Source organism: Pleurodeles waltl, chromosome 11 (assembly GCF_031143425.1).
Source record: "Pleurodeles waltl isolate 20211129_DDA chromosome 11, aPleWal1.hap1.20221129, whole genome shotgun sequence".
NCBI classification, from domain to species: domain Eukaryota; kingdom Metazoa; phylum Chordata; class Amphibia; order Caudata; family Salamandridae; genus Pleurodeles; species Pleurodeles waltl.
This window is the reverse complement of record NC_090450.1, coordinates 159,139,597-159,163,755: the sequence shown is the minus strand read 5'-3', so window position 1 is coordinate 159,163,755 and position 24,159 is coordinate 159,139,597. Positions and strand designations below refer to the sequence as shown.

The following is a 24,159-nucleotide window of genomic DNA, read 5'->3' as shown; positions in this document are numbered from 1 at the left end:
CTCCCCCTCTGGGAGATCATCCTCAGAGGGGTTGTTCTTGGCAAACCCTGCCAAAAGCTCCTGGAGCTGTATTTTGGTAGGGTTTGAACCAGTTCTAATCTTTTTGGTTTTGCAGAGAGACCTTAACTCTGACATCCTAAGATTCAGGTAAGGGGTGACGTTGAGTTCCATCACATTCTCTTCTGCATTAGACATTATGGGGGTCACTACAACATTGGGGGTAAAAGCTGCTTACCGCCGTGCAGAAGACCGCCAAAATACCGCCGCGGAATTCCGCCACAGCTATTATGACCCACATCTCGGAAACCGCCGAAATTCAGACACCCACACAAGTCCGCCACACCAAAGGTCAGTGATAAAGTGGCGAAAACAAAACCTCCACCGTCACGCCAACAGAAACACGCCCATGCTATTACGACCCACGAATCCATGCGGCGGTCTTTCAACCGCAGTGTTCCATTGGCGGTACACACCGCCGCGCTCAAAATACACACACATCTCCAAAACACCGCCACATTGGACAATTCGAATTACACACACCTGATACACATACAAACAACACCCCCACACACCCAACACAATATAAAACACACACCCACATCACCCACAAACCCCTACGACCCAAAATTGTAGACGAAGGCCAGAGAGTGAGCACAGAAATAGACAACCCAACCACACAGAGGCACACAACACCATCACCCACACAACATCCACGCACAAAACACCACACACCACTACACATCACCACACTCATCACCACATACACGACCCCACACATCACCTACACCACCCCATGGCACGCCAAAGACACCCCAGGTTTTCGGAGGAGGAGCTCAGGGTCATAGTAGAGGAAATCATACGGGTAGAGCCACAGCTATTTGGATCACAGGTGCAGCACACCTCTATAGCTAGGAAGATGGAGATATGGCGAAGAATAGTCGACAGGGTCAACGCAGTGGGACAACACCCAAGAAATCGGGAGGACATCAGGGAGAGGTGGAACGACCTACGGGGGAAGGTGCGTTCCATGGTTTCCAGGCACAACATCGCGGTTCAGCGGACTGGCGGCAGACCCCCACCTCCTCCCCCACAACTAACAACATGGGAGGAGCAGGTCTTGACCATCATGCATTCTGAGGGCCTCGGAGGAGTCGGTGGAGGAATGGACACTGGTAAGTCTAATCTTAACTATCATATCACCCCCTCTAACTGCATGCTATCACACACCCCCACCCTCGCCCCATCCCCTATCACTCCAACTCCTCACTAATGTACTAATAACACAAACCACCCATCCCAACACCAAGCCCTGCATGGACACCCATCACTAAAGCATGCCCACTGCACATACCCATAACAACCCCTAACCATCATCACACAAGCCCCCACACAGGAATGCTAGCACTGGGGTACACGCTCACCCATTGTACACCATGACACACACACATGCAATAATCATGCTTTTATACCCCTGCAGGACCACTACCTAACGTCACCAGACAGGAGGGTCCAGACATCTCTACCGCACCCACAGAAGAGGCCCACAGTGATGACAGCAGCTCTGGCCAACTGGATCCAGATGACCAGCCCGGACCATCGCTGGCCTCGGGACAGTCGGTTCCCCTTGCACAGGCACAGCCCAACACTGACCTTCCACCCTCTGGAAACACCAGTACAGCACCCACCCAGCGGGCCCATACCTCCGTACCCAGGACACGTCAATCAGCTGTGTGTCCACCACTACAGGGAACCCAGGATAACCCACCACCCCAACAACAACAGGGACCTGGGGGCAGTGGTAGTGGGCACACGGTCCAGGGGACAGAGGCCCAGGAACACAGGGGAACTGGGAGGGCTGCTGTGCGACAGGGGGCGGACAGGCCAAGGGAACCCACTCTCCACGAGGCCCTCTCCTCCATCATGGGAGCATACCACCACTCCCAGGAGACGATGGTGACGGTCCTGGCCAAGTTTCAGGAGACCCAGCGCCTGCAGGAGGAACAGTATTTGGGCTTCAGGGAGGAACTCAGAACCATCATCTCCACCCTGGGCACCATCGTAGGGGTGCTGAAGGACATACAGAACACCATGAGGGACACCGTGGCACTCCAAGGGGCCCCTGACACTAGCATTGACGATGAACTGCCCACCACCTCCGCCGGCACTAGTGGACAGGACGCCCTGCCACAGGACCACCACACCAGCACCCCACCCCCTGCAGACGGACAACCACCCCGCAAGCGGTCCCTGAGATCCAGGAACAGGACAGAGCATGATTGCAAGACCCCCGCCAAGAAATGAGACCACCGTTATTGTCATCCCACTGTCCCACTTTGTAACCCTGTCCATATTGGAACTGCACCAGCTCCATTTCCTATGCCCATATGGGCAGTGCACCTGTGAGACTAATAGACTGGACTCTGCCATGGACATTCCTCCACCATCACCCACCACCATTTTACCACCCCCCTCCAATATTTTGCACTGCAATAAACACCCTTGAACCACAAAACAATCTGGAGTCAGTCTGTGATTGAGAAAATGTGTATTAGCTATAACAATGACAAAATCCGTTCTCAATAGTAATGTCAACATACCTATGTCACACATCATGAGTCCATGAAGGATGCAAGCAGATGACACACGTTGGTAACCACACCTGTGAAACCGTAATGGAAATGAACAACTCAGTTACCAAATACTGCTTGAAATTTACAGACAGGATAAAGGTAGAAGTGTGAAAGTAAAAGTATAAGTAAAGAAAGTGTTCTCACCTGTGTGTCACTGGAAATATTGCTGTATGACTGAGTCCCTGTTGTCAATGTCTTCTTCCTCCGCTTCCTCCTCATCACTGTCCACAGGCTCCACAGCTGCCACAACACTGTCATCTGGACCATCCTCCTGCAGAAAAGGCACCTGGCGTCACAAAGCAAGATTGTGAAGCATGGAGCTGGTGATGATGATCTGGCACACCTTCCTTGGTGAGTAGAATAGGGAACCTCCTGTCATATGGAGGCACCTGAACCTGGCCTTCAGGAGGCCGAAGGTGCGTTCGATCACCCTCCTAGTCCGCCCATGGGCCTCATTGTAGCGTTCCTCTGCCCTGGTCCTGGAATTCCTCACTGGGGTCAGTAGCCATGACAGGTTGGGGTAACCAGAGTCCCCTAATAGCCACACACGGTGCCTCTGGAGTTGACCCATCACATAAGGGATGCTGCTATTCCGCAGGATGTAGGCGTCATGCACTGAGCCAGGGAACATAGCATGTACCTGGGAGATGTACTGGTCTGCCAAACATGCCATCTGTACATTCATGGAATGATAACTCTTCCGGTTTCTGTACACCTGTTCACTCCTGTGGGGGGGGACCAGAGCTACATGGGTCCCATCAATGGCACCTATGATGTTAGGGATATGTCCCAGGGCATAGAAATCAACTTTTACTGTAGGCAAATCCTCCACCTGAGGGAAAACGATGTAGCTCCTCATGTGTTTCAGCAGGGCAGACAACACTCTGGACAACACGTTGGAAAACATAGGCTGGGACATCCCTGATGCCATGGCCACATTTGTTTGAAATGACCCACTTGCAAGGAAATGGAGCACAGATAGCACTTGCACTTGAGGGGGGATTCCTGTGGGATGGCGGATTGGTGACATCAGGTCTGGCTCCAACTGGGTACACAGTTCCTGGATTGTGGCACGGTCAAACCTGTAGGTGATGATTAAATGTAGCTCCTCCATTGTCAACAGGTCCACCAGCGGTCGGTACACCAGAGGATTCTGCCATCTCCTCACATGTCCCAGCTGACGGTGCCTAGGAAGGACAACAGCGACCACAGAGTCAAGCTATTCAGAGGTATGTACGCACAGCTACACAGAACACGAAACAAATTCCAAAAGAGTTGTCTGTATGTGTGTTGAGTCCAGGCCTCGGTATGTGTGACGCAGTTGAAAATGAAGCCAGGTGGGCCCCTGAAATGGCGGCTGCCTGACCTCTAAAGTGGGACAATGGGAGGTGAGGTAACTGCGCTGGCGTTGTACACCGTCGCGGTAGGCGGTCGTAGACCGCGGCGCAATGCTGCATTGATTAACATTGGACCCTATGGGTCCCAGGAGCCAATGACGAAGTGCGCCGGCGGTGATGATACGCACCGCCGCGGATGTCACCACTGCGGACGTGACCGCCATTTTCTATCTGTTCAATCACTCGATACCTGATCTTCGACAGGAGAGGACCTATACTGCAAGTGCTGCTGTGACCTCGGTCTGGAAGAGACAATGGCACGTGTGTCTGGGGAAAGGGCCCCTGCCTTCACTGCACAGGAGTTGGAGAAGCTCGTGGACAGGGTCCTCCCCCAGTACACGCTACTCTATGGTCTTCCAGACCAACAGGTGAGTACATAGGGTGCAAGTTGTATGAGCTATGCCTGGGTGGAGAGGGCTGGATGTAAGAAGGAAGGGGGCACAGTTCAGCGAGCATGAATGAGTGTGAATGCATGTGCCACATGGCAAGGGCAGGGTTGTGGGCCACTCACTTCGATGGTGCAGTTGTTAATGACTTCTCTTCTTCCCCTGTACATGTCCTGTAGGTCAGCGCCCACCAGAAGAAGGATATGTGGCGTGCCATTGCCAAGGACGTCCGGACCCTGGGGGTCCACCAGAGACGGAGCACCCACTGCTGTAAAAGATGGGAGGACATTCGCCGCTGGAGCAAGAAGACGGCGGAGGCTCAGCTGGGGATGGCCTCCCAACATGCGAGGGGTGCCCGTCGCACCATGACCCCCCTGATGTTCCGGATCCTGGCGGGGGCCTACCCTGAGTTGGATGGGCGCATGAGGGCATCACAGCAGACACAATCGCTCAGCCCGACACTCTTCAATGTCTACATGAGCCCCCTCGCCGACATCGTACGCAAGCACAACATCATCATCACCTCCTACGCCGACGACACCCAACTTATACTCTCCCTTACCAAGGACCCCGCCAGCGCCAAGACCAACCTACAAGAGGGCATGAAGGACGTCGCAGATTGGATGAGGCTCAGCCGCCTAAAGCTGAACTCTGACAAAACGGAAGTCCTCATCCTCGGCAACACCCCATCCGCTTGGGACGACTCCTGGTGGCCCACGGCCCTCGGCACCGCACCGACCCCCGCAGACCACGCCCGCAACCTCGGCTTCATCTTGGACCATCTTCTCACCATGACCAAGCAAGTCAACGCCGTGTCCTCCGCCTGCTTCCTCACCCTCCGCATGCTCCGCAAGATCTTCCGCTGGATCCCCGCCGACACTAGAAAAACCGTGACCCACGCCCTCGTCACGAGCCGCCTGGACTACGGCAACACCCTCTACGCTGGGACCACTGCCAAACTCCAAAAACGCCTGCAACGTATTCAAAACGCCTCGGCCCGTCTCATCCTCGACGTACCCCGCAACAGCCACATCTCCGCACACCTGAGACACCTGCATTGGCTCCCAGTCAGCAAAAGGATCACCTTCCGACTTCTCACCCACGCACACAAAGCCCTCCACAACAAGGGACCGGAATACCTCAACCCTCGCCTCAGCTTCTACGCCCCCACCCGACTCCTCCATTCCTCTGGCCTCGCGCTCGCTGCCGTCCCTCGCATCTGCCGCTCCACGGCGGGTGGGAGGTCCTTCTCCTTCCTGGCAGCCAAGACCTGGAACTCCCTCCCCACCAGCCTCAGGACCACCCAGGACCACTCCGCATTCCGGAGACTCCTAAAAACCTGGCTTTTCGAGCAGCAGTAACCCCCCCCCCCTTCCCCCTAGCGCCTTGAGACCCGCACGGGTGAGTAGCGCGCTTTATAAATGTTAATGATTTGATTTGATTTGAAGGGGGTGAGTACACTCTCATTCTGCAGACTTTGCGTGCAGTGGAGGTTTCTGGGTGGGGGAGGAGGGCTGTGGGTTTCCCTATGCCAGGGCGTGTTCCGTAGGCTAGGCCCCTCCGTAATGCAGGCCATGTAGCACCCCACCCCACCTCTGTAGAGTGCCAAGTACTGGTATTCATGCCCCTGTGTCATCTATTTGTGCAGATGTCGGCCATAGCCATGTAGGCCATATCCCAGGAACTGCATCTGTAGAGGCCAAGAGCGTGGCGTAGTGCAGGGGGCTGCTGTGTCTGTATTGTTCGCCAACGGTAAGCCATGCACTCAACCTGTCTTTCTTCTGTCGTCCGCCCCCCTTTTTGTGCTCGCCCTGTTCTTTTGTGTATCAGCATCATCAGGCGGAGGTACAGTGGCACCGGAGCACCAGGGGGCTGCATCCCACATGGCCATGGAGGGCCACGCCACGGACTCTGAGTACACCAGTGGGACGGAGGGCGAGGGGAGCTTCACGGCGGTCACCGGATCAGCAAACAGTGACACAGACTCGTCCTCCGATGGGAGCTCCCTTGTGGTGGCGGCACCATCTGTGCCCCCCACTTCAACAGGTACAGCCGCCACCCCCCTACCAGCACCGCCCTCCCAGCAGCCCCTCAGCCTTCGCCCCGTGCACGCTCACCCAGGAGGGTGGGCATCACCTTCGCCCCAGGCACCTCAGCCCCTGCCCGTGTCACCCCTGCTTCCCTCAGTGAGGAGGCCATTGACCTCCTCAGGTCACTCACTGTTGGGCAGTCTACCATTGTGAATGCCATCCAGGGTCTAGAAAGGGAGTTGCAACACACTAATGCATTCCTGGAGGGCATTCATTCTCGTCAGGCTGCCCATCATCGAACCCTGCAATCTCTGGCCTCAGCACTGATGGTAGCCATTGTCCCTGTGTCTAGCCTCCCCCCTCCAACTTCCTCCACCCAGACCCAATCCGCTGTACCTCTGCCTATCCCAAGCACAACATCAGACCAGCCTGCACACACGTCAACACACAAGGGCAGCTCAGGCAAACATAGGCACCACACATCCCACAGGCACTCACACAAGCATCACCCACATACAGACACAGCAACATCCACTGCCTCCGCTGTGTCCCCCTCCTCGTCGCCTCCCTCCTCCCTCCCAGTGTCGTCTACACTCTCACCTGCATGCACTACCACTACAGCCACTAGGACTCGCACCAGAACACCCAGCACCACACCCCGCTCACCTGCACTCACCACCCCCACTACCATTTACACGTCCCCTGTGTCCTCTCCCAGTGAGTCTGTGACACCCCCTCCCAAAGTACACAAACGCAGGCACACACACACCCAACATCCATTCACCTCACGACAGCCTCCAGAACATGCACCTGCACTCAAATCACCTAAAGTTACACCTCCTACAACCACCTCCTCTTCCTCCACTCCCAGACCACCTCCAGCTACCCGTCCCAGTGTTCATCAGAAACTTTTCCTGAGCAACGTTGAACTCTTTCCCACCACCCCTCCCTCCAATTCATAGGTCCCGTAGGAGCACCTCAGCCCAGAAAAGTCCGGTACCAGTGGTGCCTGTTAGAGGTATGTGGAGTGCACCGGGCACCAGGGCAGCCAGTGTGACACGGAGCCAAAACACAGCCAGTACCCCCCTGTGAAGCACAAGAAGTTGGACAGTGCCCGACGGGAGAGGGTGAAGACTCCTGCCGGCAAAGCCGCTCACAAAGGTCCCGGGGGAAGTGTTGAGTCAGCTGTGACTCCTCCCAAGGTGGGGAAGGGGCAGATGAAAGCGCCAAAGTCTGGGAAGAGCAGCACGGCGGAGAAGGCCGCCATCATCCCCGCTGCCCAGGACGCCACCGCCAGCGCTATAGTCACTGGTCAGGAGACCACCGCCAGAGTCAGTGCCCTGGAGGGCAGCACAATCGTCACTGGTCAGGAGACCACCGCCAGAGTCAGTGCCCTGGAGGGCAGCACAGTCGTCACTGGTCAGGAGACCACCGCCAGAGTCAGTGCCTTGGAGGGCAGCACTGTCGTCACTGGTCAGGAGACCACCGCCAGAGTCAGTGCCCTGGAGGGCAGCATTATCGTCACTGGTCAGGAGGCCACCGCCAGAGTCAGTGCCCTGGAGGGCCCCAGGGCAATGAGGGACCGCCATGGCACACACCGCTGCACAGGTCAGAGACAGCAAAGTGAAGCACCGCTGAACAGGGCAGAAACCGCCATGGCAAGCACTGCTGAACAGGGCAAAGACTGCCATGGCAAGCACCGTTGAACAGGGCAAGCACCGCTGAACAGGGCAAAGACCGCCATGGCAAGCACCGCTGAACAGGGGAAGCACCGCTGAACAGGGCAAGGACCGCCAAGTCAAGCACCGCTGAACAGGGCAAGCACCGCTGAACAGGGCAAGCACCGCCAACTCAAGCATCGCTAGCCCATGTGCGGCAGGGGCAGTGACGTAACTGGGACCATCACAGGAAGAGTTAAGCACTCTGGGCACCAGTCCCCCTCCAGAACCAGTGGAGACTGTTATCGACTTGTGAAACTGTAGCTTTGCACTCCCCAGGATGGTACAGTGGGCAAACCACCCACTGAAAAGACTTGTGAGACTGTGGCTTTGCACTCCCCAGGATGGTACAGTGGGCAAACCACCCACTGAAAAGACTTGTGAGACTGTGGCTTTGCACTCCCCAGGATGGTACAGTGGGCAAACCACCCACTGAAAAGACTTGTGAGACTGTGGCTTTGCACTCCCCAGGATAGTACAGTGGGCAAACCACCCACTGAAAAGACTTGTGAGACTGTGGCTTTGCACTCCCCAGGATGGTACAGTGGGCAACCCACCCACTGTAGAGACTTGTGAGACTGTGGCTTTGCACTCCCCAGGATACATCAATGGGCATGGAGCCCCATCGTGGATCTGGCGTGGTGCTGTCATCCGGCTGAGGTGCCCCCCCTTCCCTTCCCCCTGAGGTGCCTGTTGTATTTCTATCTGATGCCCCTGCAGTGTTCTCTCCGTTTCTGGACAGGTATCTAGTGTGGCCTCGCCCATGCATTTTGGGCCCAGTGGTCCACGGACATTGGATGGTGCATACCTGCACTACTGATCGTGATGTATATATTTTGGCATTTGTATATATTTCTGTATATATTAGCTTACTGTATTGTGATACATTACAATGGTTGTACTCATTTCCTTTTGTCTTTGCATTCTTCCGGGGGGGTTGGGGGTTGTTACTGTGATGTTTGGAAATGCATTGGTGTGTGTGTTGTAGTGTGCGAGGGTCAGGGTGGGGGTGGGGGTGTTGCGTGTGTGTGTTCCTGACTTTTGCCTCCCCCCTCCCCTATGTCGTAGGTGCAGTACTCACCGTTGTCTTCTGCGCCGCCGTTGCTGATGTTCGTAGAGGAGCAGGAACACTATTGCAGGGAGTATTTGGAGTTCCGGCTTCATGGTGTCCTCCTTCCTCGTGGAGTGTTTGAGGTGAGCGTTTTCCCTTTGAAATATCTGTTACTGCCGTGTTTTTATCCACAGTGAATCCGCCCCGGAAAAGTGGCGGATTGGCCTGTTGTAATACTGTGGGCAGTACTTTGTCTTCCGCATGTCTGTTGGCGGTGACCGCCGCGCTGTTTGTCTGTACCGCCGTGGCGGTCGGAGTGTTAAAGTGGCTGTCTTTGTTGGCGGTTTCCGCCACGGTCATAATTCCCTTTTTTTTTCGCCGGCCTGTTTGCGGTCTTACCGCCGCTTTAACGCCGTCCGCCAGGGTTGTAATGACCCCCTATGTTTCTAAAAGTTGTAATACTTTTTAAGAATCTAAAATTATCTCTAGAACTTAATTCAAACTTTTACAAAACTTTTAAACTCTAAAAGAAATGCTAACAGGGACTAACACAAGGCCCTAGCAGGACTTTTAAAAATTTAGAAAAATAGCTCAAATTTCAAAAATCAGTTTCTAAGGACATTTTTGGGAATTTAGTTGTGTGATCAGGTATTGGCTGAGTAGTCCAGCAAATGCAAAGTCTTGTACCCCACCGCTGATCCACCAATGTAGGAAGTTGGCTCTGTATGTACTATTTCAAAGTAAGAAATAGCATGCACAGAGTCCAAGGGATCCCCTTAGAGGTAAGATAGTGGCAAAAAGAGATAATTCTAATGCTCTATTTTGTGGTAGTGTGGTCGAGCAGTAGGCTTATCAGAGGGTAGTGTTAAGCATTTGTTGTACACACACAGGCAATAAATGAGGAACACGCACTCAGAGACAATTCCAGGCCAATAGGTTTTTGTATAGAAAAATATATTTTCTTAGTTTATTTTAAGAACCACAGGTTCAAGATTCACAAACAATACTTTAAATGAAAGGTATTTCATTTAGGAACTTTAGGAACTTGGAATTAGCAAAATAGCATATACAGTTTTCACACAAATGGCATATAGCTATTTTAAATCTAGACAGTGCAATTTTCAACAGTTCCTGGGGGAGGTAAGTGTTTGTTAGTTTTGCAGGTAAGTAAACCACCTACGGGGTTCAAAGTTGGGTCCAAGGTAGCCCACCGTTGGGGGTTCAGGGCAACCCCAAAGTTACCACACCAGCAGCTCAGGGCCGGTCAAGTGCAGAGGTCAAAGTGGTGCCCAAAACGCATAGGCTTCAATGGAGAAGGGGGTCCCCCGGTTCCAGTCTGCCAGCAGGTAAGTACCCGCATCTTCGGAGGGCAGACCAGGGGGGTTTTGTTGGGCACCAGGGGGGACACAAGTCAGCACAAAAAGTACACCCTCAGCGGCACGGGGGCGGCCGGGTGCAGTGTGCAAACAGGCGTCGGGTTCGCGATAGGTTTCAATGGGAGACCAAGGGGTCTCTTCAGCGATGCAGGCAGGCAAGGGGGGGGCTCCTCGGGGTAGCCACCAACTGGACAAGGGAGAGGGCCACCTGGGGGTCGCTCCTGCACTGGAGGTCGGAGCCTTCAGGTCCTGGGGGCTGCGGGTGCAGTGTCTTTATCAGGCGTTGGGTCTTTGAAGCAGGCAGTCGCGGTCAGGGGGAGCCTCCGGCTTCCCTCTGCAGGCGTCGCTGTGGGGCTCAGGGGGGGTAAACTCTGGCTACTCACGCTCTCGTAGTCACCGGGGAGTCCTCCCTGTGGTGTTTGTTCTCCACAAGTCGAGCCGGGGGCGTCGGGTGCAGAGTGCAAAGTCTCACGCTTCCGGCGTGAAATGTGTGTTGTTTCAAAGTTGCTTCTTTGTTGCAAAGTTGCAGTCTTTGTGGAACAGAGCCGCTGTCCTCAGGAGTTCTTGGTCCTTCTAGATGCAGGGTAGTCCTCTGAGGCTTCAGAGGTCGCTGGACCCTGTGGAACGCGTCGCTGGAGCAGTGTCTTTAGAAGTGGGGAGACAGACCGGTAGGGCTGGGGCCAAAGCAGTTGGTGTCTCCGTCTTCTGTGCAGGTTTTCAGCTCAGCAGTCCTTCTTCGTCTTAGGTTGCAGGAATCTATCTTGCTGTGTTCTGGGAGCCCCTATATACTCAATTTAGGGGTGTGTTTAGGTCTGGGGGGTTAGTAGCCAATGGCTACTAGCCCTGAGGGTGGCTACACCCTCTTTGTGCCTCCTCCCTGAGGGGAGGGGGGCACATCTCTATCCCTATTGGGGGAATCCTCCATCTGCAAGATGGAGGATTTCTAAAAGTCAGAGTCACCTCAGCTCAGGACACCTTAGGGGCTGTCCTGACTGGCCAGTGACTCCTTCTTGTTTTTCTCATTATCTCCTCCGGCCTTGCCGCCAAAAGTGGGGCCGTGGCCGGAGGGGGCGGGCAACTCCACTAGCTGGAGTGCCCTGGGGTGCTGTAACAAAGAGGGTGAGCCTTTGAGGCTCACCGCCAGGTGTTACAGTTCCTGCAGGGGGAGGTGAGAAGCACCTCCACCCAGTACAGGCTTTGTTACTAGCCACAGAGTGACAAAGGCACTCTCCCCATGTGGCCAGCAACATGCCTGGTGTGTGGCAGGCTGCTAAAACTAGTCAGCCTACACTGGTAGTCGGTTAAGGTTTCAGGGGGCACCTCTAAGGTGCCCTCTGGGGTGCATGTTACAATAAAATGTAAACTGGCATCAGTATGCATTTATTGTGCTGAGAAGTTTGATACCAAACTTCACAGTTTTCAGTGTAGCCATTATGGTGCTGTGGAGTTCGTGCATGACAGACTCCCAGACCATATACTCTTATGGCTACCCTGCACTTACAATGTCTAAGGTTTTGCTTAGACACTGTAGGGGCATAGTGCTCATTCACTTATGCCCTCACCTATGGTATAGTGCACCCTAGGGCTGTAAGGCCTGCTAGAGGGGTGACTTATCTATACCTATAGGCAGTGTGAGGTTGGCATGGCACCCTGAGGGGAGTGCCATGTCGACTTAGTCATTTTATCCCCACTAGCACACACAAGCTGGCAAGCAGTGTGTCTGTGCTGAGTGAGGGGTCCCCGGGGTGGCATAAGACATGCTGCAGCCCTTAGAGACCTTCCCTGGCATCAGGGCCCTTGGTACCAGAGGTACCAGTTACAAGGGACTTACCTGGATGCCAGGGTGTGTCAATTGTGGAAACAAACGTACAGGTTAGGGAAAGAACACATGTGCTGGGGCCTGGTTAGCAGGCCTCAGCCCACTTTCAAATCATAACTTGGCATCAGCAAAGGCAAAAAGTCAGGGGGTAACCATGCCAAGGAGGCATTTCCTTACAACACGTGTCTAATTGGTTCCGAATTTTGGGTCTGGGAGGCTTCTGGGAGAACCCTCATAAGTTGGAGAAATCCCATAAAACTGTTTTGAAATCTGCATACTGGTCCCATGTAAGGAACGATTATACTTGTTGTAAATCACACGGTCGTTTAACTAACCTTTTTATTGATTTTAAGTGGTACCTGCAGTATGAACCATACTTAGATATAATACCAGACTTACTGGGCAAAGGTTTATACGCTCGATTTTTTTTTAGGAGCTTACTGCTGATGTCCTTAACAAGTAGTTGGGGATTAACTGCTATCTCTGATATATGTCCAGTATGATGTGGTGGCCTGTAAACCGTTGAACATTTTATGTTTTTCTGCCCTGCTTATTCCTTTCCTCGGTCAAAATAGATTCACAGAAATTGTCAAGAAATGAGCCTGAAAAAATGTTGCACAGAGCTAAAGGTTCTAAAAAGTCATAGTTCCAATGATTTAATTCTTGCAGTTAGCAAGTTTTTAGTGGCAGGATGGCATATACATAACCATTTTTTTAAATAAGATTTTATGATGAAGTATTAGGAGGGAATATTCAGACATGAGCAGCTTAAGATTTTACGTATTTATTAGTTTTATCTTATAATTGTATAGGTTATAAAAATTATTTTATTCTTTCAATTTCAAATTTCTTAATTGTGTTGTGATGCTTTGAACGAATAAAGCTTGTCTTTGATGATGATGAAGCACCCGTTCTTTCACAGCCATTTTCGCTGCACTTAAGTAACTGATAAGTCACCTATATGTCTAACCTTCACTTGCTGAAGGTTAGGTGCAAAGTTACTAAGTGTGAGGGCACCCTTGCATTAGCAAAGGTGCCCCTACATAGTTCAGGGCCATTTCCAAGGACTTTGTGAGTGTGGGGACACCATTACACGTGTGCACTACATATAGGTCAATACTTATATGTAGCTTCACAATGGTAACTCCGAACATGGCCATGTAACATGTCTAAGATCATGGAATTGTCCCCCCATGCCAAATATGGTATTGGGGAGCCAGTTCCATGCATCCAGAGGGCTCCACTATGGACTCTGGTACTGCCAAACCAGCTCTCTCTGGTTTTCTCTGCAGCTACTGCTGCTGCCACTCCACAGACAGGGTTCTGCCCTCCTGGGGTCTGGGCAGACCAGTCCCAGGAAGGCAGAACAAAGCCTTTCCTCTGAGAGCAGGGTGTTACACCCTCTCTCTTTGGAAATAGGTGTTAAAAGACTGAGGAGGGGTAGCCTCTCCCAGCCTCTGAAAATGCTTTGAAGGGCACAGATGGTGCCCTCCTTGCATAAGCCAGTCTACACCGGTTTAGTGAACCCCCAGTCCCTGCTCTGGCGTGAAACTGGACAAAGGAAAGGGGAATGACTACTCCCCTGTCCATCACCACCCCAGGGGTGGTGCCCAGAGCTCCTCCAGTGTGTCCCAGACCTCTACCATCTTGTTTCCAGAGGTGTGAGGGCACTCTGGAGGCCTCTGATTGGCCAGTGCCAGCAAGTGACATCAGGGACCTCTCCTGATAGGTGCTTACCTGACTAGGTGGCCAATCCTTCTCAGATGGCTATTTAGGGTCTCTCCAGTGGGCTTTTCCTCAGATAACAACTTGCAAGAATCCAGCAGGACTCCTCTGCACTTCTCTCTTCAACTTCTGCCAAGGATCGACGGCTGACTGCTCCAGGACGCCTGCAAAACTGCAACAAAGTAGCCAGAAGACTACTGGCAACATTGTAGCACCATATCCTGGCAGCTTTCTCGACTGTTTCCTGGTGGTGCATGCTCTGGGGGCTGTCTGCCTTCACCCTGCACTGGAAGCCATGAAGAAATCTCCTGTGGGTCGACGGAATCTTCTCCCTGCTTCAGCAGGCACCAAATTTCAGCTCCACCAGTACGCTGGGTCCCCTCTCATCCCGACGAGCGTGGCCCTTGTAACACAGGTGGTGGACCCAAGTGACCCAGACTGTCCAGTGGCCCAACTGTCCACATTTGGAGGAGGTAAGTCATTCCCTCCCCTCTTGATACAGTAATCCTGTGCACCTTTTGAACTGCAGCTACAAGGGCTTCTGTTCACATTTCCAAGAAATCCTGCATGCACAGCTGAGCCTAGGTCCTCAGCACTCTTTCCTGTGATGCTCAGCTCCCTGAGTTGATCTCCGTTGTTGTGTGACCTCTCTTTGCAGTGTTGAGACGACCGCTGTGTTCAGACACTTGAACCCATGTTCAAGGACTTCTGTGGGTGCTTCCTGCTTGTGCGTGGACTTGTTACGTTACTGCTGGCCCCCTCTGTCTCCTCTCCCAAGTGGCGACATTCTGGTCCTTCCTGGGCCTGGGCAGCACCCTTTTTCTCCAAACGCAACTCTTGCAACTAGCAAGGCTTGTTTGTGGTATTTTACCAAGTAAACAAATCTGCATCCTCCAGCATGCCGTGTGACATCTTCTGCACGAAGAAAAACTTCCTACCTCCTTTCGTTGTTGCAAAACCTGCAGCTTCTTCCAACCAGAGGCAGCCATTTTACACCTTCATCCGGGGTTTAGTGGGCTCCTGTCCCCCTAGACACTTTAGCGACTCTTGGACTTGGTCCCCTTAGTTTTCAGGTCTTCAGTTCCAGGAATCCGTCTTCAGTGCCTTGCAGTCTGTTGTGGTCCTCGCAAAATCCTTTATCACGACTTTAGTGTGTTTCTGGTGAAATAGCATTTTACTCCTACTTTCCAGGGTCTTGGGGTGGGGTATCTTTTACACCCTTAGTGCTTTCTTACACTCCCAGTGACCCTCTACACACTACACTAGCCTGGGGGTCCATTCGTGGTTTGCATTCCCTTTCTTAGTATATGGTTTGTGTTACCCCTAGGCCTATTGCATTCTATTGTATTTTACAGTGTTTGCACTACTTACTGACTGTTTTACTTACTTGATTTGGTTTGCAGTGTATAATTTGTGTATGTTACTTACCTCCTAAGGGAGTATATCCTCTGAGATATTTTTGGCACATTGTCTCTAAAATAAAGTATGTTTATTTTTAGTAACTCTGAGTATTGTCTTTCTTATGATATAGTACCTATATGATATAAGTGGTATTGCATGAGCTTTGCATGTCTCCTAGTTCAGACTTGGCTGCTCTGCTATAGCTACCTCTATCAGCCTAAGCTGCTAGAACACTACTACACTCTACTAATAAGGGATAACTGGACCTGGCACAAGGTGTAAGTACCATTGGTACCCACTATAAGCCAGGCCAGCCTCCTACAGTCAGACCATGGCAGAGGAAGCATCCAAGCTGAAGTCAACGAGATGCTGGATGTGGGTGTCATTGAACCCTCTGAGAGCCCCGAGGCTAGCCTAGTAGTTTTAGTCCCCAAACCTCACTCCAAGTGAGAGAGAAAGGAAATAAGGATCTGTGTATACTATATACACCTTAATGCTGTTACAAAAATGGATGCACACCCACTAATGAGCTCATAGATTAGGGACATAAACACCTGAGTACTTTTGGTCTTACATCTGGTTACTGGCAGATTGGCCTGGCCCCTAGAGCAAAAGAAAGATCAGCATTCTCCAGCCAAGTGGCACTATCAGTTTACTGTAATGCCCGTTGAGTTAAAGAATGCCCCTGCCATCTTCCAGCGGTTGGTGAATCAAGTCCTGGCTGGGTTGGAATCCTTTAGTTCAGCTTATCTAGATGAGATTGCTATCTACAGTTCCACCTGGCAGAATCACCTGATCCACCTGGGAAAGGTCCTTGAGGATCAGCAAAATGCAGGCCTCACTATCAAGGCCAGTAAGTGCCAGATAGGGTAGGGAAAAGTTGTATACTTGGGCCGCCTGGCAGGTGGAGGCCAAGTTCAGCCACTACAGCCCAAGACCCATACAAATATGGCTTGGGAAGCTCCAACCATCCAGATTTAAGGCAGAGCATTCCTTGTCTTGACTGAATACTGTAGGAGGTGTGGGAAGGATTACGGCACCATAGTGGCTCCCCTCACAGAACTTACTTCTAAGAAAAGGACCAAAAAGGTTAACTGGACAGTGAGTTGTCAAAGGGCTTTTGACACTCTGAAGCAAGCAATGTGTTCTGCCCCAGCCCTGAAAGCTCCTGATTACTCCAGGCATTTTATTTTTCAAACAGATGCCTCTGAATTTGGGAAAGGAGTAGTCTGAGCCCACTCAAATGATAAGGGACATGACCAGCCTGTTGTGCTTTTATAAGCAGAAGACTACTCCCCAGGGAACAAAAATGGAGTGCCATATAGAGGGAAGCCTTTGCTGTGGTCTGGGCCTTGAAAAAGCTGAGACCCTACTTATTTGGCTCTCACTTCACAGGTCAGAGAGAGCACTGGCATCTTGGGTGGCCTCAAGAAATGAAAGGTGAAAAGTTCAAACTGCTTAGGCGGTCCATATATCTACAGGGAATAGATTTTAAAGTGGAACACAGAACTGACCCTGCCCATGCCAATACAATTATGCAATTGGCATGTCCAGGTTCTTCCACTTAGAGATTGAAGACTCCCAAGTGGAAAGGTAGTTTCATCCCCTTTCATTGGGGGGGGGGGGGGGGGGGGGGTGAGAAAGGGACTCTTTTGACATGGTTAGCCCCCCACTTTTTGCCTGGAAAATGATGTGGTTTCAAACTGTAAGTGCCCTGGACTACTGCTAAACAAGTTCCCAGGGCCAGATCTCTTTCCTCAAAACTGTACTGTTTGGCACTTCAACCACCTTTGAAATCCCCTAGTAAGTGGTACCCCTGGTACCTACATCATGGGTACTGAAGAGGGCCCCTCAGAGCTGCAGCACCAGTTGTGCCACTCTGAGAGGTCCCATACCAGTCTCACACAGACTGCCATTGCAAGTACATGACAAGGTGAATCCAAAGTTGCAAACTCAGCATGGCACTCACCAAGAGTGCCATGCCCAATAACACTGCATGTAATATAGGTAAGTCACTGCTCTGGCAGGCCTTACTGTCCTAAGGCAGTGTGCACTATAATGCGTGTGAGGGCATATGTGTGCATGAGCAAATATGCCTGTAGCCGGGAAGTGGACTCCCCGACTACATCCAACACAGAATCGGGAGCGGAATGCCGCTCTACCGACGCCTGCGAGCACGAGATTAAAGATATCGGGAATCCGGCCATCCGGATTCCCGAACACATACCTAAGAGAAGCAGGGAGGAGGACACCATCGCCGAGGCCAGGAACCCGGCTATCCGGGTTCCCGATAGATTAAAAAAGAGAAGAAGGACTATGCACGCGCCACGCGCTGGAAACAGGAGACGCCGAGGTAGGAGAAGAGCGAGGAGACGAGAGAAGGGAGGTAGACGGCAGACGAACACCAGTGGAGGTGCAGACGAGCACCGGTCTAGAAGATACCGTGACGGGACAGGATGGTCCCAAGGAGCGTGAACTTCGCCACGTCCCAGGAGGGATGTGGCTAAGTTAGGTACGGTCCTGCTTGAAGGACAGACTCCGATATATAGTGGGTAGGGAGGGGGTTAGTGGAGACGAGTAGAGAGGGGGGAGGAGGGAGGGAATAAGGAGGGGAAAAGGGGGGGTTGAGAAGGGCACATGAACACCACTAATGAGCACAGAGGTAAAGAGAATTTATTAAACAGTATATGAGACTAAACCCACAGGGGTGACTTCATTGGACGCCTGAACCTATTGCCATCGCTTTATTCTTTTCTGTGGGGAGAGGACCCTTATGTACCATACTCTCTCTCTCTCTCTCTCTCTCTCTCTCTCTCTTTCTCTCTCTCTCTCTCCATCTCTCTCTCTCTCTGTCTCCCCCTCTCCCTCTCATTACGAAAAGAATACCACACAATCCACAACCCTTTGACTTACCGGTCTTTTCGTTCCTCTTGTTTTTCCGGTCTTCCTGGAAACACCATCGGGGAAACCATCTTCAGTCATCAGGAACCCTGGGGGAAAAGAGGAAAGCGGAGCACTAACCAACAGAACATAAACATTGTATATTGCAAATTTAAAACGTTATATAATAAAACCACGTTTATTCACCCTTCCCCTTGAGTACCTTCGTCCTTCTTATCGCTACGCCCACTGCCACAGTGGTGTCAGAAGTGGGAATTTATTAAGCGATAGAGGACAGATCAAAAGGATAAAATGGAAGGGAAACCCACTTTGGAAGATATGATTCAGCAGTTGGCAGAAGGTCAACGTCATCTCCAGTTAGTATGGGAGGCCCAACAAAGAGAAGCCAAAGAAGATAGGGAGGCCCTCCAGAACGCGTTAAAGAGTCAGGCCACCATCATGGCAAACAATCAGTTAGTACACGAAACGGCCCTCCAAAAGCTAACAGACACTATCGCGGCTAGCAAGGTCCATCCTAATGTGCCTAGCTCAGTCCTCCAAAAATACCTAGAGGGGGAGGACCCCGATGCATTTTTTACAAACTTTGAAATAGTGGCCTCCTTGGCCCAATGGCCTGAAGAACGATGGGGTCAGTATGTAGCCCCCTTATTAACAGGTATCCTCCAAACCGCCTATCAGGCGGCTAATCCGGACGAAACAACAATCCATATAAAGATATCAAAAAGAGTATCTTGGAGCGGGTAGGCCCCGACGCAGAGTACTACCGCCTGCGATTCCGGAAAATAAAATGGGGCCCTACTGAAGACCCCCGGACACTATATTATAAAGTAAAGGATTTGGGACTCAAATGGTTAGGCCCCTTAGGAACAGAAAGGTTATAAAAGCCGTGATCTTAGAACAATATCTGGAATCCCTTCCTACCCTCACCCGTAGCTGGATACGTCAACACCCCAATGTAGATACAACTATGGCCGTAGACTTAGCCTGTGCCTACCATAGGTCAACGGAGTTTAAGAGAGGAATACCTAAAACGGCAACTCCTTCAACCCGATTGTCACCAATACCTGCTCGGTCTTTTCCCCGGAAAGCCACAGAAGACATGGCGCTACCCAAAGCAGGGGAAAACCGCCTACGCAACAACCACAATGCTACAGTTGTGGCGAGTGGGGACATATAGCACGGGTATGCCCTCGCAAGGAGGATAAACCAGAGCCTATGGAAATTGGAATTACGAGAGGAAGAGTCCTATGCACAGGAGGGGGTGACCCCCGGTACAGGCAGAAAATAAGAGTGAACGGAAAATTCGTTACAGCCCTTATCGATTCAGGTTGTAGTCAATCCGTCATACGAGCCAACATGATAGACCTACCAGGACAACAGGCAATCCAATGGGTCTCCATATGTTGTATACACAGGGATAAAAGGAAGTACCCCCTGACCTCCGTGCAAATAGAGTGGGAAGGAAAAAAGGACCTGTTAACTGTGGGTGTTATGGACCGCTTGGTCGAAGAATGTATTCTAGGAACAGACTATATACGCTTTCCTGAACTGTTAAAGGGGGTGAAACCTAGAATTCTGTCAGACTCTTGGTGGGCTTAAGCCCCCTTTTCAGATACCCCTATAGAGAGTAAACCTAATCTGTATAAACCCACCAAACGGAAGAAGATACATGCAAAACAACTCTATTGGACCCCGGAGAAAGAAAAGAACTGAGGGAAGGTCTTGGCCACTATTCCACATCCCTCCCCCTCCTTCCGGGCCAGTCAACGGGAGGACCCGTCTCTCTACAACACATGGAAAATAGCTAAAACAGAAAGTACCAATGAGGTGGGTCTGTATTTCCTTATACAAAAAAAACTCCTTTACCGAGTTATCAAACGGGACGATAGGGAGAAAAGACAACTAGTGGTACCCGAACCCTACCGTTCACAAGTCCTCTTTCTGGCTCACAATCAACCGGGAGGGGGGCATTATCGTAGGGAGAAAACTGAAGAATATTTATTACGCAGATTTTATTGGCCGGGGGTGTACGCCCACATCCGGCGGTATTGTGCCCAATGTCCCAGTTGTCAACTAGTAGATCCAGGGCCCCAGAGAAAAGCACCCCTACAACCACTACCAATAATAGACGTCCCATTTTCTAGAATTGGAATGGACCTAGTAGGCCCCCTTCTCCCATCCACAAAAGGACACACATATATTTTAGTTCTCGTGGATTATGCCACTAGGTATCCCGAGGCTATACCTCTCACTAGCATGACAACTAGAAATTGCCATGATTGCCATGATTGCCTTCTTTACCAGGGTCGGGTTTCCCAATGAAATCCTGACGGACCAAGGTACACCTTTCATGTCATCCTTGATGGCAGATATTTGTAAGACTTTAGGAGTCAAACAAATCAAAACCTCGGTATATCATCCACAAACGGATGGCTTGGTCGAAAGGTACAATCACACCATAAAAACGCTATTGAGAAAAACTGTCTCAGAATCGGGGCGAGATTGGGATCGAAAGCTCCCATTGGTTCTTTACGCCATAAGGTCCCACGAACAAGCCTCTACCGGGCATAGTCCCTTTGAGCTGGTCTTTGGACGACAATCCCGTAGCTTATTAGATATGGCGGCTGAGATGAGGGAAGAAGAAGGAGAAAGCGAAAAAACCCTATTAGACTATGTACACGACCTTAAACACCAACTGCAGACAATATGGGAAGATGTACGCAGTCATATGGAAAAAGCCCAGAATACCCAAAAAAGATACTATGACCAAGGTACAAAAACAAGACACCTCCAACCCAATGATAAAGTTCTTATATTACGTCCCTGTTCTGACAACAAACTTTTACCCAAATGGCAAGGTCCCTACACAGTATTAAAATCGGTCTCCCCTGTTACTTACCTTGTGGAACTATCCAAGACTCCAAAACGAGTACAAATCTACCATATCAACTTACTAAAAAAATGGGAAGAGCCCACGATCTCCCTAAACCCTACTGCTACAGCTTTTCTGATAACACCCGAGAAACCCTTAGATATTGAACTGTGCCCCACCAACCCGGACACATCCCCAGAACGACCCCAAATTAATACGGACTTCACAGAACAGCAACTAAAACAATTAGAGAACCTTTTGGCTCAACATAACAGCTTCTTCTCGGGAAAACCTGGTAAAACAAATTGATACAACATCATATTAGAATCCCGGAGGGTCAAGTAGTACGACTACGACACTATCATATCCCCGAGGCCCGCCGACATCTAATTGAACAAGAAGTACAGACAATGTTACAAATGAAAGTGATAGAACCATCTGTCAGCCCTTGGTGTTCCCCCATCGTGCTGGTGCCGCAACCGGATGGTTCTATCCGTTTCTGTATTGATTTTCGCCATTTAAATGACATTTCCCTATTTGATACCTATCCGATTCCTCGAGTTGACGATCTGCTCGAGAGATTAGGCAAGGTCCAGTATATGTCAAGTCTTGACCTAACAAAGGGATACTGGCAAATACCCCTAGCTCCAGCAGACCGGGAAAGAAACGCTTTCTCCAATCCCTCGGGGCTCTACCAATATACGGTACTCCCGTTTGGCCTCCACGGGGCTCCAGCTAACTTTCAAAGGTTGATGAACCATCTATTACGTCCTCTCCAAAAGTATGCCTCTGCATACCTAGATGATATAGTGGTCTTCAGCGAAACGTGGAAGGACCATCTTGATCATCTAAATTGTGTTTTCCGTGTCTTACACACAGCCGGTCTCACAGCTAATCCGAAGAAATGCCATCTGGCATATGATCACATTGCAGATCTCGGGTACTTTATAGGGAGGGGACAACTCCACCCTCAGAAAAATAAAATAGAAGCCATCCAACAAGTTCCTATTCCCACGACAAAGAAAGAACTCCGTTCCTTTTTGGGGTTAGTAGGTTATTATCGACGGCTCATACCCAGGTACTCCACCCTAGCAGCACCCCTTACAGACCACCTTTAAAAAAAACAACCGTCCAAACTATCAACCCTAACAGCCGACCATCTCTCTAGCTTTCAACACCTAAAAACCTGTCTCACCATGGAATCTGTCTTACGGTGTCCCAATTTTAATAAAGTCTTTCACCTTCAAACTGATGCCTCTGACGTAGGGTTAGGAGCAGTGTTGTCCCAGCCAGACGACGATGGTCAGAGTCACCCCATCGTGTTTATTAGTAGGAAATTGTTGGCTAGAGAACGTCATTATCCGGTAATCAAGCGTGAATGCCTCGCTATCAAGTTGGCCATTGAGAACCTACAATACTATCTCTTGGGGTTATCCTTTCATTTTATACACTGACCATGCTCCCCTAACTTGTTTGGCCTCCAATAAGAACACCAACTCCCGCATCCTCTGATGGTTTATGGAACTCCAAACCTTTTCTTTTCAGGTCCGCCACATTCCGGGCGCTCTCCAATGTACTGCAGTCTTTTTGTCTCTGGTTCCTGGGCCTTCGGAACTATATCAGTCCCGACCTTGGGAAGGGGTGTGTAGCCGGGAAGTGGACTCCCCGACTTAATCCAACACAGAATCGGGAGCGGAATGCCGCTTTGCCGACGCCTGCGAGCACGAGATTAAAGATATCGGGAATCCGGCCATCCGGATTCCCGAACACATACCTAAGAGAAGCAGGGAGGAGGAGACCATTGCCGAGGCCGGGAACCCAGAGATCCGGGTTCCCGATAGATTAAAAAGAGAAGACGGACTACGCGAGCGCCGCACGCTCGAAACAGGAGACGCCAAGGAAGGAGAAGAGCGAGGAGACGAGAGAAGGGAGGTAGACGGCAGACGAACACCAGTGGAGGTGCGGACGAGCACCGGTCTAGAAGATACCGCGACGGGACAGGACGGTCCCAAGGAGCGTGAACGCCGCCATGTCCCTTGGGGGACGTGGCTAAGTCAGGTACGGTCCTGCTTGAAGGACAGAGTCTGATATATAGTGGGTAGGGAGGGGGTTACTGGAGACAAGTAGAGAGGGGGGAGGAGGGGGGAAGTAAGGAAGGGAGACGGGGGGGTTGAGAAGGGCACATGAACACCACTAATGAGCACAGAGGCAAAGAGAATTTATTAAAAAGTATATGTTACTAAACCCACAGGGGTGACTTCACTGGACGCCTGAACCTATTGCCATCGCTTTATTCTTTTCTGTGGGGAGAGGACCCTTATATACCACACTCTCTCTCTCCCTCTCTCCCTCTCATTACGAAAAGAATACCACACAGTCCACAACCCTTTGACTTACCGGTCTTTTCGTTCCTCTTGTTTTTCCGGTCTTCCTGGAAACACCATCGGGGAAACCATCTTCAGTCATCAGGAACCCTGGGGGAAAAGAGGACAGCGGAAGCACTAACCAACAGAACATAAACATTGGATATTGCAAATTTAAAACTTTTTATAATAAAACCACGTTTATTCACCCTTCCCCTTGGGTACCTTCGTCCTTCTTATCGCTACGCCCACTGCCGCAATGCCCCTACTGTGTCTTTGCTAATTCTCAAGACAAAGGTAAGTGTGCAGGGAAGCCATAGCAAATGCATGTGCTAGACACTGGTCATTATGAGTTCCCCAGCTACATGATGGCCTCTCTGAACCCTGGGTTGTTTGGTATCGAACAACTCAGAAAAATAAACCCACACTGATGCGAGTGTTGAATTTATTATAGGATGTGCCCAATGGGCACCTTAGAGGTGCCCCCGGT

At 51.0% G+C, this 24,159-nt stretch overlaps 1 long non-coding RNA gene across 2 annotated transcripts in view; it reads right to left on the bottom strand.

Moving 5' to 3' along the window:
• The window catches only part of LOC138266589 (uncharacterized), a 159,077-nt gene that overhangs the window by 120,909 nt on the left and 14,009 nt on the right, over positions 1-24,159 (bottom strand). For both annotated transcript variants that reach the window (XR_011199560.1, XR_011199559.1), the window contains exons 2-3: positions 23,704-23,780; positions 18,447-18,523 (exon numbers count right to left, since the gene is read on the bottom strand). This is a non-coding gene — a long non-coding RNA (uncharacterized lncRNA). The remainder of the gene's footprint in view (positions 1-18,446; positions 18,524-23,703; positions 23,781-24,159) is intronic.